General features: G+C 40.4%; 1 long non-coding RNA gene across 3 annotated transcripts in view; it reads right to left on the reverse strand.

The window, feature by feature from the left end:
* The window catches only part of LOC136012234 (uncharacterized), an 87,558-nt gene extending 74,886 nt beyond the window's left edge, over positions 1-12,672 (reverse strand). For all 3 annotated transcript variants that reach the window (XR_010611628.1, XR_010611627.1, XR_010611629.1), the window contains exon 1: positions 12,534-12,672. This is a non-coding gene — a long non-coding RNA (uncharacterized LOC136012234). The remainder of the gene's footprint in view (positions 1-12,533) is intronic.
* Positions 12,673-15,144: the final 2,472 nt, after the last annotated feature.

A 15,144-nucleotide genomic window follows, 5' to 3' on the forward strand; every position in this document is an offset into this window, starting at 1 on the left:
TTAGCAACTGCATTGGTTCATGGTATGTATATGTAAAAATCAGGAGAAGCAGGAACACATATATATTTATTTTAGTAGTGTTATTATTCTCTGCATAGTTTTATAAATTACTTCCTTCTATTGGCAACCATTTATGTCCGGAAAAAAAAAAAAAAAAAAAAATCCCCTCTCAAATCATAGCAATGCTGACTTATTTTGCTTTACCAGTGCGCTCTTATGTTCTTACAAGGTAAAATTAGTATAAGCGGTCGCATGTTTCCACAAGGCACAGCAATGAAGCTGTCACATCGGGAAAGCTGGTTTATCTCACTAAAAAAAAAAATTACAGGGAATACAAGCCACGGAAGGCTTTTGCTGAGAAGCCATCTGCTTTAACTATCAGACCATTTCCTGCTCATTTTCTTATGCTATTGCAGTGGTAAAAACAACAAAGAATTTCTCCCTCTGTCAAGCAGTCTCCTTGCACAGGAGTCTGAGATCTAGACAGCTTAGATATGACTCTTATAAAATCTATGTTTTACAAAACTATCTTAAAGACTGAAAAGGGGCAGACAACTGAGGAGAAACCTTTCCCTTGGCACTGAGAGCATGAGTGAGTAGGTACAGCAGAGTAGACACTAAGCTTCAATACTTGAGAACAGAGCCACCTCTGTATTCAGGAACCCAGAATTTCTCACAGCTTCTCCAGCCTCATATACTTCAGCTTCCAGGGACTATCTACATGCAAGTAATTAAGCCACTCTTCATGCTGAGTCAAGGTGGAAAAACAAGACAGACAAGCAAGCAATGCCAGCAGTTACTATTTAATAGTCACAACCTTATCAAGAACTGATCATGTATACTTTCCACCTTCTTCCTGCTGCTGAGCATCTCCCTGCCATCTGCAAGCTCTGCTGCAATAACTGCTCTTATAAGGAATTATAGTCTTGCACTGACCTGCACTAGGCTCCTTCAGTGGCTTGCATTTCATCTATGCTTTGTTTCTCAATGACTACAAACTGGTTTGGTATTTTGTTTACATCCCAAAGCAAGTTCACACTATTCTATCCAGTTGGTGCCTGTCCAGAAGCCTGTGTAAAATGAGTTGATGACCACTTTCCAGTTTTGCAGCAATAAATACATTATCCCAGTCAGCATCCATGCTTGTCCCGTGAGGCTCAGCATTTTACCTGAAGTCCAGCAAACACCAGACCTCAAGGGCTGCTCTTTGAGGTTGTTGTGGCAATGAGGAATAGCTCAACCAAACCACACTTATTTTCTGAATGCATCATCTGCATTTATCATACAGACTTCACCTTGCCTGCAGATATCAACAGATGAGCAGGGGAAGGGATGTCCGATCATCTACTCACTATCTTGTCTGCAGAAACACCTCGTGTAAAGCCAGTAATACCATCAGTCTTGCGCCCTCATCAGAACAGCTAATATTGCTCACTGGAGCTGCTCTTAGTTTAACTGTTGCAAGGCAGTCAGGCCAAATCTGTACTTTAAAAGAGGATGTGCTAAGAGGGTTTTGGTACTACTCCCCTGATGAGGAAGGGTTCCTGATGCAAAAAGAGCTAAGCAACACATGTGTGACCCACCCTGCCACACAGTTGCTTCCACTAGTGGTGGTATCACCTCCCCTACAGTCATTTCCCCCCCTTCCCACACAAGGAGCAGAGCAAGAGCTTCCACATGTGTTTCCATTAAACACAAAAGCTCAGGAGTAACTCAGACTGAATCACCTCTGCCCATAATAAATAGAAGTCCAGTTCTCTCATGGTTAAACAAATGATTTCACACCATGAAAGAAAAGAATTAAAGCTGTTGAGCCATTAGATGACTCATAATTATGTGCAAAAAATGTTCAGATTTCGATGGTAAAAGGTGTGAGCGTTAGTAATTAAATATTACATGTTGCCAGTAAAGATTAAGCTTAGTTATCAGAACACTGGTTGACCTCTTGAAACTCCAGATCATTGCAAATGAGATCTTTTTTTCACTACACAGTTAAGTGTTCAGATACAGCATCCTATTTCTGATGAATATAGCAGGCAGAAGGGGTATTTCTTACAGTGATTTCCCTACAGGTTTCAGAAGCCTGGAGAGGGGAAGAAGGAATTTAAACAACTAGCTGCTGACAAGTTGGTTTATACTATAATTACTATCATAAATTATTTTAACCTGAATATTCTGCTCTGTATTCCAGTCATATAAGGGTAAGGGTTTTTTATTTTTTGGACTGAACATTTTAACTACTTAACATATAATTTACATACCAGGCAGTAGAATTCCTGGTCTAGTTTCCAATAGGGCTTTCAGAGAAGTAGGCATAAATACTTAATACCTGCTCCCCAAGTGACAATCTCTGGCTGCTCAGCATACATCCCACAGCAGCAGATCATGTGTGCTGGGCATTCTCTTGAGAAAACGAAAAATCTGTCCTCTGCTACAAGCTGCTGCTAATGCTAAAAGTAGCCACCATGTTATTCTCTTGCTTACTGAGTTTTTCTATTCCCAGCAGAAAGCAGGAGACCCATTTTACACAATGTTTAATTTAGCCCAGCTGCTGGTGGGTGGCTGGCCACATCCTTTCTTCCTCATGTTTTTAGAAACGGAATCTGCTCTGGAGCCTACCAGCATGTAAGGGAAGGTCATTTGCTGACAACCATAATGGCATATGTCAACCTGTCATAGTGGCAGTGACTGGAGTAGCTGTGGACTTTCTCTCTTTTATGCAGCTCATAGTATCAGCACACAGTGAAGAAGCACCACTTGGGAAAGGGCAGCAGGCTAGGAGAATCCAGTAGGAGCTACAGATGCCTCTACCTGTCAGTGCACTAATTCCTGGAACCACCTCTACCTCATGCTGTATACACAAAGGCAAAAAAAAAGCAGATCCCAGCCTGTGAAACACTGTAGTTCTACTGTGTCTGCTGTGGAGAAGGGCAAATCAAGAGCAGGCTCTGCTTCCCCAGCTGTCCTCATTTCTCACCATTTGCAGAGCAAGCCCATCCAAACCTACCTACTGCCAGTTTTCCACAGTACTGTCACCAGGTTTTCTTCAGTTCAAGTTTATGGTGAAATGCAAAGTACTTATAAGGATGCAAGCTATGAAAACCAGTTTGTAATGGCCATTCAAACCTGACAGCAATGCTTGAATAACCTGGCTGCCCAAATCTCCTCCACCTCATTCTGCTGCAGCATTATATTATAGACTAATAGAATAGTTTCAGTTGAAGGGACCTTCAAAGGTCATCTAGTCCAACCCCCTGCAATGAACAGGGATATTTTTAACTAGATAAAGGTTTTCCAGTACCATAGCCTGGCCCTCAGTATCTCCAGGGATGGCACATCTAACACCACTCTGAGCAATCTCTGCCAATATTTACCATCCTCATTGTAAAGAATTTTTAGCTCGCAGCTAGCCTTAATCTCCCCTCTTTTAGTTTAAAACCATCACCCCTCATCCTATTGCAACAGGACCCGCTAAGAAGTCTCTCCCATCTTTCTAATAGGCCCCTTTTAAGAACTGATCACCCTGAAGTGTGGGGCAAATGGGATTCATTTCATGAAAACAGGGATAAATGTAATTTGCTTTTACATTCCAGAACAACATTTTAAAGAGGAGAAAACTTCATTAAACACACTCAACTATATTTGCTCAATTATTAATCTAACAAAAGCCAAGCACAGAACATATATTCTGGAAATACTGCATTTTTTATTCATTAACTAAAAAAAAATGATAAAAGAAGTCTCCTAGTAGGTTGCACTAAGACTCACTATTGCTTAGGAATGAGGATTTCTAAATAAGAAAGATAAATTTCTTTATAATTAGCATAACTTGGAATTCATCATGTACACAAACTAACATATGTATTGATATCACTATTTCTACAAGCAGTCCTTGTAAAAGCTCACGCACTGTACATTATACAAAGGAATCACACTGGGTTTTACGCCACACAAAATAGTCCCCATGGCTGAAAGAGCTCCTGAGGTTCAGAAAATTTAGAGGTTATACTTGGGAATCCAATTGCTCTTCTTTGCAATAGCTTTGAAAGGCTGTTCTGACCATCCTTCCTAACTACTTGCCTCAGAAATACTGTGCCAAAATAAAACTTGCCATGTTTTGGGATATCTGAACAAAGGAATGGTTTTACACTGATGGGCAGCCATTCAGCATGCTACACTGTACAGCAGTCAGCAGTGGCCTCCAGCCTTGCTCAAGCTCCCGGGCTAGGCAAAAGACTCCAGCTGTTTCTCTCCTCAGCTGTAATCTCCACAGAGAATTTACCTGAGAAAGCAGGCAATGTCTTTCCCAGGTGGTGAGGTAATACTCATTGGGATATGTAAGTGGGCCAAAAGTAATCTTCCTACTAAGAGTTTCTAGTGAAAGGAAGTATTAAGCCAAATAGAAATCCACCCATCCATCCTATAGAATTTCCAGCAATTACATCTACTCCTACCACAAAGCCACGGATAGAAACTAGATTTATATGTCTGTCCTATTTGTGGTTCTGGAAGAGGCTTACTACAGTTTCCCAGATGCTTCCTATCCAATATCACTACTAAAAGCAATTAAAAAGAGACAACCCCACCCCTCTCTTGTTCCTTTCCAATCAAAATCTGTGTTCCAGAGTCAACTAGTCCTTGAACACAGATCTTCTTTTCCAGTTTGTTTTTGTAGAATTTTGAAGAAGGTATGGTAGAAGTTTATTGAATTTCTGTAATGCATAAGTATTTACCTACCATCATTCAAGCCCCTCTTGGAAAGGGACCCAAAGTTGGCTCTGCTTAGAGCTAGTGGCTACAATTTGCAGCATTACTCATGGAAACTACATTAAATGCAGAGTGTGCCCTACAGTACTCTCAGGAACAGTTATCCAGTAATGATATAGTATTACTGACTCAGTTACTAGATGTCAGACAGCAAAAAACATACACAGCATTACATACTTTGGTAAACTGAGATTAAAGAATTTGGTATCTCTTTGTACATGAAAGTACTTAGACAATAAATCACCTGATTCTCCTGCAAGATTCTGCTTGCTGTGGGATCTTGTCTACTACTTCTAGTAGCCAATTTTTTTTACTAGAATTGCTGTTCATAATTTTTAGCTTCTTCACTTTTCTTTGTCCTTTGCAAAACCTTTTCCGGCTCAGAAACATAAGCAGGGCTTTTTGATAGAGGCACAGCTGCTGACGGCAGCACAGACATCTGGGGTGGTTTCATACCCAGCTAATTCCCAGCAGACAGGCATGGCAGAAGGTCCATGTACCTTGGAACAAGCAAGTAGCAGCATTCCCTCTGCAGTTGTTTCCCGCCTGTGTGTAGTGCTGGGTACCAGCTTGCCAGTGCCCATGTTCCTACACTGCTGTTCCACCCAGCTACTAGACAGCAGTGAGAACTGATGCTACAACTTAGGGGATGGGCTGTATTATCTCTGCAACAAATGCAAGACAGACCTATTCTTTCAATATCAACATTGCTGCACTGATTTGTACCAGTCAAAACTGGGCATTGCCTTCACTACCACAAAAATACCTTGGATGAATTATTTATTAAAAACTTCGCTTTATGCCTGTATTGTATTAATTAACATATGCTCCTGACCAATGTCTCTATAGCCTATGCCAGTCTACCCGTTCATCTAAAACACAAAAGAAACCAAATACTACCTGAGGACCAAGCTCCTAATTAAAGAAATGGATGGAAAATATATCTTTGACATTAGCTTTTAGAATTAATACTAATTTTGAAGTGCCACTTAGCAAGATATAGCTTTCCTCCAGATTTAGTGTTGAATTTCCTTCTATAATTCTTATGTCCATAAGAGTATAAGCTTGCACACTTCCAAGCTCATGCCTAGAAAATATCCGTTCAGTCTTTTTTCTTTCTTTTTTTTCCCCCCTTTTTTTGACCTTTCTGTGCATAGCTACATAAATTATATAATAGCAGTCTCTGTTTTAAAATCTTTTTCTCATTAGTGTCTGCTCTCAGTTCTATAAATCACTGAGCTGTACATGTGATTGTGCCCTGCCACGCAACTCCAACTACAGAAGTAGACAAATGAAGCTGTTACTAACTAATACTGTTTGACATTTTTAACCCATACATTTTGAGAACTTTTTAATTACATATTTACTATGATTTCTAATTAAACCAAAATTGCTTTCAATAGCACATAATAAATCACACCACAGGATTATTCCCATTGTTCCCAAATGTAGTGAAATAATTTGTTTGCCACATTTGTCACTGAAGTCCATCTTGCACTAAGAAAAAAATAAATTAAAGAAAGTACTTCCAGATATTCTGACAACTTCAGATGACTTACCCTCCAATGGAGGATTTCTACACCTTCTTCAGACAAAAGATGACCTAACAGGAGCTATGTGCACAGCACTGCCTGCCAGTAAAGGTGGCTGTATCTGCAGCTTTGTACCAGAGCCCCAAGAGAGCTAGGAGGATTGCACTTTGTGGTCAGCTTATCCAAGTATTACAACTGCTAAAGAGTTCAAATTCTCCACAGCCAAACACTTCAGTGAGAAATAAAGTAATCAGCAACTTATTTTCTTCATCTGTCCAGGCCTTGCTTCTCTAAGAGGTGACTTTCCTCACTGTCTCAAGCTCTTATTTCCCTCTTATTTCTCATATTCTTCAATGAAGCTACAGCCAACTTCTAGAAATAGCTAGGCATGAAGAAAAAATGCTTGACATTCGAGTACTTTATGTAAAAGTCAGAATTAATGAACACAATATTGATAATTTCTTTTATACTGATCTAAAAGAAGTCCCTGGACTTGTCATCTGGACTATGCAAATATCTGTATTAAATATATTTACAATCACTTTTGCTCTCATAGGCCTGTATGCCTTATATTTCATTGCAATGAAAAATATGGCCATTGCCAGCTAAAGAATAGGAACTAGTAATTCATGGGGAAAAAAGTTTTCTTCAGTGCTCTTTTTTTATGCAGCAGCTCTTTCTCCTGTGAGGGTGTCAGCTGTATCTCAGTACTTTAGAACATAACGCCACTCAACTGTCATGCAATTCTTCAAGATTAAATTTAGACTTCTTACTAGGAAGAGGTTTTATTTACTTCTTCCTAGTACGGAGATTACGAAGTCAGCAACACAGACTAATAAAGGATAAAAAGTTGTGCTTACTCAGTTTTAATTTATGCTTCTAAAGCCCTCTCATACAAAATGTGGGATTTTACTACCCTGTGACAGCCTACTTAGTATAACACTTACTTTGGAAGCATGGAAGCCTGGGAAACAATTCCTGTAATTCTTTTGAGTAACACAGGAAGAGACATCCACTATACAGAGAATCTTGGCTTTACAGAGGATATGGGACACAAAATTACTAGCAGTTCAGTGCACAATGCAAGTAGCCACAACAAGGCTGAGCTTTGGCATGCAGACAGCTATTACAGCTAAGTTCCCTTCAACTCCTAAGTTAATCACAGAATCACAGAATCACAGAATCCCAAGGGTTGGAAGGGACCTAAAAAGATCATCTAGTCCAACCCCCCTGCAAGAGCAGGGTAACCTACAGTACATCACACAGGAACTTGTCCAGGCGGGCCTTGAATATCTCCAGTGTAGGAGACTCCACAACCCCCCTGGGCAACCTGTTCCAGTGCTCTGTCACTCTTACAGTAAAGAAGTTCTTCCTGATGTTAACGTGGAACTTCCTATGTTCCAGTTTACACCCATTGCCCCTTGTCCTATCACTGGATATCACTGAAAAAAGCCTAGCTCCATCATCCTGACACCTACCCTTCACATATTTGTAAACATTGATGAGGTCACCCCTCAGTCTCCTCTTCTCCAAGCTAAAGAGACCCAGCTCCCTCAGCCTCTCCTCATAAGGGAGATGTTCCACTCCCTTAATCATCTTTGTGGCTCTGCGCTGGACTCCTTCAAGCAATTCCCTGTCCTTCTTGAACAGAGGGGCCCAGAACTGGACGCAATATTCCAGATGCGGCCTCACCAAGGCTGAGTAGAGGGGGAGGAGAACCTCTCTTGACCTACTAACCACTCCCTTTCTAATGCACCCTAAGATGCCATTTGCCTTCTTGGCCACAAGAGCACATTGCTGGCTCATGCTCATCTTCCTATCCACCAGGACCCCCAGGTCCCTTTCCCCTTCCCTACTTTCCAGCAGGTCAACCCCCAACCTGTACTGGTACATGGGGTTGTTCTTCCCCAGATGCAAGACTCTACACTTGCCCTTGTTAAATTTCATCAAGTTTCTCCCCGCCCAACTCTCCAGCCTGTCCAGGTCTCGCTGAATGGCAGCACAGCCTTCTGGTGTGTCAGCCACTCCTCCCAGTTTTGTGTCATCAGCAAACTTGCTGAGGGTGCACTCAGTTCCCTCATCCAGGTCATTGATGAAAATATTAAACAGCACCGGTCCCAGCACCGACCCCTGAGGAACTCCACTAGTCACAGACCTCCAGCTAGATTCTGCGCCATTGACCACAACTCTCTGCCTTCTTCCTTTCAACCAGTTCTCGATCCACCTCACTACTTGATCGTCAAGCCCACACTTCCTTAGCTTATCTATGAGGATGCTGTGGGAGACAGTATCAAATGCCTTACAGAAATCAAGAAAAACTACATCTACCGCTCTACCATCATCCCTCCACCTAGTCACTTCCTCATAGAAGGCTATAAGGTTGGTCATACATGACTTCCCCCTCATAAAACCATGTTGGCTGTTCTTAATGACCCCCTCATCCTTGATATGCCTAGTGATGGAGTCAAGAATAAGTTGTTCCATCATCTTTCCAGGGATGGAGGTAAGGCTGACCGGTCTATAATTACCCGGGTCCTCCTTCTTGCCCTTCTTATAGATTGGTGTGACCTTTGCCATCCGCCAATCCTCAGGCACCTCGCCCGTTTCCCACGACTTACCAAAGATGATGGAAAGTGGCCTAGCAATGACCTCCGCCAGCTCCCTCAGCACCCGTGGGTGCATTCCATCCGGACCCATCGATTTACAGATGTCCAGTTTGCATAGCTGATCCCTAACCCAATCCTCATCTACCAAAGCAAACTCCTCCTTTGTCCTGACTCCTTCTGGGGCTATAGAAATCCGGGGCCCTCGGGGAGAGTCTGCAGGAGTAATGAGTGAATTTCTGGGGAAGGAGCCATCAACAATTCAAATTCACCCCCTCAACCAAAACCAGAGTAAATTCCCTGTTTTGCTTACTCTTTATCTTGGGAGAAAGTCAGGTTTATCACTGCTATGCCCTGGCCAAGGGACCATTATAAAAAACAAAGCCAAAACCCAAAAAGAAAGCAGCAGCATGTGCCTGCCTTGAAGCTTCACAGGGCAGCTGCATCTAGGTAACTACATTGAAGGACAAGACCCCCAAATTAGGTTTCTAAATTGATCATGCAAAACAGGTAGTTTGAAATCCTGGAAAACAGAACTTTTAAACTCTCCTGCTATCTCATCTGTTGGTTTCATGCCTTTCTAGGGGAATCATACCACAAAAAAGAATTTTAATCAGACACTTGTCTTTTATTCAACAACCTATCTTTAAGCTGAATGGCAAGAAACAATCAATGCCTTGATGAATAAACTGCCAATCAACCCATATCCCTACATTTGGTTACCCTGAGCTTCCTCAGAGCTCTGTGAAAGAATACTCCTGTAATTAACCCTATCTGCAGTGTCAGCAATGGGACGGTTAATCCATTTTCCATCTACCTTTAACAGCACTGATCAAATCAATTCTCACAACAGTAATCTTCTGTTTTAGTCCCTCATTGTGCCACTTCGGACACCCTGTCAAAAACATTCTCCAGATGATTCTTTTTCTACTGTGCCATTTCTAGCATGGTAAGTGCTAATCATACTGATCCATTTTGCAATACAAAACATTCAATTAAGCTGCACACAACATTAACAGTGATTACTAGAGATCAGACTGAAGGGCAACCAGAAGTGATTTATCTGTGCTCAAGTCTGTTGACCCCTTCTTTCCTTGCCAGGGAACGTGAAGGAACAGATTAATCAAACACAATGGCCATATGTTTACAATCTTTTTTTTAATAAGCAATCAGACTTCCACAGTCAAAAGCACTGACAAGTTGAAGTTGATGTGTGATTTCCCCAGCACTCGCAGCTTACAAAAACCTGTGTTTGTAATCAAACTGCAGCAAATAGCTGTATCTCTATGTGCCGCCATGGCTCAAAGGGAAGACATGAGTTGTGTGCAAGTATTATTCCCAGGATGTATTCCCCCACATGCTGGAAAAAAGTTGCTGAAGACATTCTTAATGCAAGTCCTTTGACTGAAATACCTCTACCATTTATAGTAAGATCTACAATTTTAAAGCTATTCCCCCCCATCTCCCCACATTAAGGGGGAAATGTGAAAGAACATATACTGATGAGAAGAACCTTATATTAATGGATTGACAGAGAGAGTTTTGTGGATGACGATAGAACTGAACTTATTCATTTTTAATCATAATGTATTAACCTGTGGTAGAGAAGGCCAAAGTCAGCAATGCATTTAAGGAAATCTTTAAATCAAAGCAGGCAAACAGCCACACTACTGGCTACTACCACCAGATCATTAAGATGTTTGGAATTAAGTACAGGCTTAACATATTGCTGGATTATGGCACTAACATTGGCAGAGCAGAAAAGTAGGAAATCCAGAATATTTAAGTTGTATCTTACAAATATGTGCTTTCATTGCAGGATTCTGAACTTAACAAGAAAAAAAAAAAGAAAAAAAAAGAAAAAAAAAAAAGGAGCCTTCCTACATTCCTTTTGAGTGAAGGTTGTGGTTTTAAATTTAGGAATTACTCTCATAGTGATTGACGTTTGAGTAGGATGGTCAGACTGTGTGGTTTACAGGAATACATCCCAGCCTGAAAGTCTGCCATTATGTCCCAGCAGATGATGCAGAACAAGGAATTTGACCCAGTTCTGGCATGACTGCCATTTAAAGATGACTGGCTTTCCTGGTTTTACCTCTTTTAATTCTCCTTTCCAATGCATTTACCTTTTTTTTTGTTTGTTTGTTTGTTTTTTATTGTTGTGGGGGTTTTTCTATTTGGCTGTTTTGTTTTAGGTTTGGTTTTATTGGGTTTTGGTCGTTAGGGGTTTTTTTTGGGGGGGGTGGGGGTGTTGTTTTTTTTTTTAAATCAAGATTTCTGTTCTAGGCATCCTGATGAATTGGATGCACTTACCAACGCCTGGTTCATTTTAAACCATGGAACAGCCTGGTGGTGAAAAGACATTCTCTGCAAACACAATTATATAGAAACTAAAGCAGTCTTCCTGCAGACAGAAAATGCCACTTAAGAGGGGAAAGCAGGAGAGAAGATAGGTTGATTGGGCCCAGTTTTCCTAACTGGTCAGCTGCTTACACAATCTAGCACATTGTGCCATGCAATGCATGCCAACTGGAAAAAAGCAGGTACACGAATAAGTGAGCCTATTCACAATCCTACTACTGAACTGTCAAAGGATCACCTCAAAAGCCATATTACACAGAAGCCCAAACAACAGGTGGTTTTGTGGAGCTTCAGGATTACCTACTTAATCTTCTTAAAGAATGAAATAGAACAGCCATAGAGGGCTCTTACAGAGGAAGATCACAAAGTTCATCAGCCAAGATGTGATTATAAGAAAGCTAATCAGTTCAGCCACAAAGTAGATGATGCTATTTGTTCTTTGGAAAGCTCCTCAGCTGCCTCAGATTCTTTTTTCTCCCCTTTCCCTGTCCTTGTCCCCCTTCTGTTTACTTCCTTTTATCCACATACACAGACTTACATCTTATTTAAATATTTCATCTTAACCAAGTAAAAATTAGTATATATTAAAAATATTTTCTACATACCAGTGGTATTCCAATGCAGTACAGTAAGAGCCTTAAAAATCTAGGAAATGATCACTCAAAAATTATAATTCCCCTTTGTGATTCTCATTTCTGTTTACATCTATATTTGCTGTGTTGCCGTACTCAGTGCCCAGTGGAAACCAGCTCAGGGGCTTGCACGGCAGGAAGTTTCACAAAACCACCAAGATGCCATACATCTGCATGGGTAGGACAACCCGAAATTAATCAGGCCACGGAAAACAAATACACTATTTTAACTGGAGCAAGAAAAAGCACTGTTACCATGTCCTCTCCTAACGCAGGGTTCTCCAGAAACTCTGCTCTCCTGCCAGAAAATAATTCCACTTATGCCTAAATGCTCATTTAAATAAGACCTTTCAGACCATGCACTAGGATGCTCCTCCACAGAGAGTCAATACTTTTATTATGAGCCATCTTCACCTAATACACAGAAATAGCACCTAGTGCACAACTGAAAGCTGAAACCTTCTCGACAATGCCATCATTGACCCTTATTTTCTGCATTCCATCCTCAATATGAAACTACAACTTCAGGGAACTTTATTTTAAGATTACCAAAACACAGGTAGTAAGAGCTGCAGGATTTATTCTCTGAACACACACTTGAGAGGCTTGGATTAAAGTCACAAGTTCATTTCACTTACCAGTCAATAAATAATTAACTTTCTGTAATTCCTCCGGCTATTCAGGCTTCATAGCTACATACAGAAGTTAAAAGTTCACAATTCCAGTAACTACATAACCCCACTACTTCTTTTACATATTTTATTTTTCAATACCTATTCTTATAAACCTCTTAGCAACAATTGCCTTAAGGGTTCCCTAATATCACTTAGGGAGTGGCCTGATTGGCTAACTGCAAAGTCATCACCATCTGCAGATTGATAAGGATCAGGTGAGTCAGTCAGTTGCCAGATTTTGGGTCTTGTCATCTGATAGGACAAAACGCCTTTACCATCCAGGATTATTTCCATATCAGAGTACTTACATACCTTAAGCCTCTACTTTGAGGGAAACCCTAATAGTAAATTTTTGTCATATTCTCATTTTCTATTCTTTTCCTGCTTGCACTCACTAAATCAATATAATGAAAATCTATAAGACAGATGTAAAAATCATGGCATGTATCAAAAATTAAGTATGAGTTAAAGAAAATATTACAGAGTATAACAGGAAACAGCTAAATTGATGTAACTTGCATAATAAAATTTTAACTTCCATTTACTTTTCTTTGATTTTTAGCCATCTTTGAGTTTAAAATTGCAGAAGGGTTCTCTGTTTGCTACTTTACAGAAATCATCTCATTAACTCTAAAAAGTTAATAATGTTTAACCATCAGGACCAATTTTAATGCATTCACAGACCTGCTCAGCTGCTTTCAGCATCTGTCCCAGTTCCCTATGCAAAGGGCAGAAGTAGCTGGTTACCTGGTTCCAGGGTAATGAAGCAGCACCACGTTGGTGTTGATGTGGTCAGTGTGCAATGGGATTTTGCATATGTATTTATGCACCAGGCCAAGAAATTATCTAATAGAGGTCTTTGGCAACACTTCTACACATAAGAGAAGACCTGTGTGGCAACCACCTCTATAATAACTGAGAGTTTTTTTTAAGGTGCAGCATTTATGGCTATTCTTATCTTTAAAGAAGGATTCTGTAAACAGAGCACTTTATATACACCTTTCACAGAATACTGATCCAAGACAAGTTAAATCAGTTTCCCACTTTCGTGGTCTTACTCCTTATCTGGTACTATGTATTACACAGATCCAACACCACCTTGCCTCTGACACACATTTCTTTGTGACTGAGATGACATAACTCAATATTATCTCCTGTTAACAGGCTGTTAACTTTGTAATCTCAGAGAAGATGTCTGAGAAAACTTGCAGTACCAACTAAGGTCACTGAGAAATTCAAACAAATTCTGAGAATATTGTTTATGTAGCTATGTAGAGCATTCCACTTGCTAGATACTATATCTGAGATTAAATTAAAACCATAAAAAATTTTGTCCTGCATTCCTATAGTCTCTTCAGGCAGGGCTTTATGATCAACTCTGGTGATATTTTACTTCCTTAGACAAAAAGCAAGTAAACTTCCCTAACTAGACAGACAGACTTATGCTAAAACACATTTTTTCTTTCACTGAGCTTTAAACAAAAAGCCATGAGAGAAACTGAATCTGTAGCCTTTATTGAAAAACAAAATCAGTACTTGTCTAAAAATGTTCAGTGTTATAGGAATTGTATGAAGGGAACCAAAACCTAGATCCAAAACTAGTTCTCTTTAATATACACCATACTCTAGATTGCCTGTCAAGCTGGGGAACACTGCAGATATGAATGCAGCCAATGCATATGCTGGTTTTCTAAATAAAACCTGTCAGCTTCATATTCAATGGTCTGTTTTCCATGTCTGTCTTCTCAAGCTAACCTCTTTCAGCACCCTACTGTAAATTAAAAACCAAAGTTTCCAGGAGTGCAGCTGTTGCTCAAGAGTGGAGACAACACTTCCAATCTTTGATGACTTCCACTGTCTCAGGCATGGACTTATGTGGGCGGTTAGGAAGAAGAGCTGTGGGGATGTGCTCCTCCACCACTGCCAGGGCTGTGTAGTGGTAAACTCCGCACCACTCCCATCCATAAACCAGCTATTCACATCTGAGCTACTTCATCCCTGACATCTGAGTTATTTCAGCCTCCATTGCTGATCTCAGACTGTATTTCTGGAATGGCCCCTACTGTAAGTTATTGATTATGACTCAAACTGTGGTCTCTTTGAAACCAATGACAAAAATCTCAATGTATTTTTAGGATTTTTGCCACTCAGCTAGGAAGGGTCACTTTTGCATTTGTGAGTCATATTTTTATGGATTAATTGAAAAGTCTCCTTCTGTAGTGACTTACAAAGGAAGTTTTTGATTAGGTGAAGTAGTTAGCTACTACTAAAGTAGTAGATTCATTTATTTCAATGCCGATTTGAGTTCCTACTGTTCCCAGACTGCTTGCTGCTTATACTAATTGATACAACCTCAGTATTTCTCTGAGCTCCACCAACTAACTCCATTGCCTCCTGATTTAGTTTCAGAAATTACTTAGGACAAAGTTTGTCTTTCTGCCTGTGTGTAACTATTACACGGAGTCCATTATGTGCCTGGAGTTCATGTGCAACAATAATTCAGCTCCGAACTACTAACTCTGAGAGTAAACAGGTCCACAGGCCATTTCCAGCTCATGTGTGTGAAATCCATGAG

Source organism: Lathamus discolor, chromosome 3 (genome assembly GCF_037157495.1).
Source record: "Lathamus discolor isolate bLatDis1 chromosome 3, bLatDis1.hap1, whole genome shotgun sequence".
Classification (NCBI taxonomy): Eukaryota; Metazoa; Chordata; class Aves; order Psittaciformes; family Psittacidae; genus Lathamus; species Lathamus discolor.